This window comes from Saccharomyces eubayanus, chromosome X (genome assembly GCF_001298625.1).
Source record: "Saccharomyces eubayanus strain FM1318 chromosome X, whole genome shotgun sequence".
Classification (NCBI taxonomy): Eukaryota; Fungi; Ascomycota; class Saccharomycetes; order Saccharomycetales; family Saccharomycetaceae; genus Saccharomyces; species Saccharomyces eubayanus.
The window spans coordinates 16835-18642 of NC_030985.1; positions in this window are offsets into that span (position 1 = coordinate 16835).

The following is a 1808-nucleotide window of genomic DNA, read 5'->3' on the forward strand; positions in this document are numbered from 1 at the left end:
AGCCTTCATGTCCTTGGCACTTCATACTGAGCAACATGGTCGTATTAATGTCATTGAGATATAAACACTTGCATTCCCTCTTCTCGATATTGATCGGCACAGATTCAGTCCCGTTGACTTTCGGGTACTGGCGATTTTTTTTTCCACTCTTTCTTACTGTCACCTTACTGTCACGTAGCCATTGTCAGAAAGCTTATCGATTCTTTAGATGAGGGTTTGGAGTGAAGATAGAGCGTGTTGTATTTGTTTGTTTATTAGCTTTAGCATCTATATTTCCAACAAGAAAGGGCATATCAGTCAAGATTTTTTGGTGTTTCTCATCAATACCGTGTATTAGCGTCTCTAACTCTGATCAACCGCCTAATAATGTCACCTTCAAAGGGCAAAGTCGGCACAATCTCGGTTCTTACATCGATCTTGGTAAGCCTGCTGGAATAGAACGTGCTAGAATCAGGAGATACAAAAAATGAGACCAGGAATACGATAGTGTTGAACTGCAACCAGAAAATTGTTCATAGCTTGTCTATTTTCAGAAAACATCAGTTTGTTTTTTTTTCTGCCAATACAGTCAGACCCTATTTCTTAAAGGATCCTGTAATTCCGCTTCGTAAATAGGGTTTTCATTTCGGACTTTTCAAGGAAAGCACATTCCTGCGTGCATTGTCTTCGAGTTTGTAGCAAATCAAGAATGTGTAAACGGCTCTATACTACAATAACAAGTATTCTATGTGTAGAAAAAATCAGGCTTTGGAGTAAAGGTTTTGCCACCTGAGACATACGTCTATAAAGTTTGATTTTCTTAACTGCGTCGGTTATCTCGTCTAACATATGTAGGTACATCCACAAACCTGCGAGATGTTTTTTGAAGTTTTCTCTACCTGTTCATACTAAAAAGACGATGATCGAAAGTAAACGGAGCCAAGATAATATATATTGTTGAAGATAATTTTTCAGGGGTGCACCAGGAAAAATGCAGGTATACACCTTGATTTCGTGTGAACAATTGCTAGGTTGATTCGGTAATAATATCCTGGTGTATATTTTTCCTGGAAATACATGTTTTTGATATCACACTAATCTAGTTTCAAATGATCTATTGATGGGATCATATAAAACCGCTTGTAAATTATAAATTATATATTTTAAGATAGTTAGTTATGAAATTATTGAGAAAAGAATAGGGAAAGAACGTACGAGAGCTTGTATGATACACAGGTATATCATAACGCAGGAATTAATAGTACAAAGAGAATCATTTGTTCCTCAAATAATTGCCAGCAACATGGAGGCAATGAACGCGCTTAGAGCACTATTAGCCAGTAGACCGTTGGCAATACCAGCGTAGCTTGACATTTCTAAAGAAACGGTACTAGATCCTACTACACCGCTTATGGAAGTGCTACGAGGTTGTTGCGAGACAGTGTTTAAGTAAGTAGTTGTATGGTCCTTGGTGTTAGCGGCCCCTGGGACTGAAGCAACACTACTGCTATAGCCAATCGCATGAGCAGTAGTAGTTGGATGTGCTTCAGCATAACCAGATTCTGAAATCGAAGGCACACCGTTGCCGTGGGTCACGGTTTTCGTTTCAGCAGCTTCGGAGTTTACAGAGTTGCCAGTAACGCCGGTGGTAGTACTTGCGCTAACCGTCGCTGTATTGGTTGTTAATGGGCACCATGTGGTGTACACTGTAACAGCGTCATTGACGACAGTTGTGGCCGTAGAAACGATGGCAGGAGAGGTGGTCTCGGAACAGACACCAGACTCGCAGGAAGTAACTGTGATTAAAGTAGTTTGCTTTGTTGGTTCAG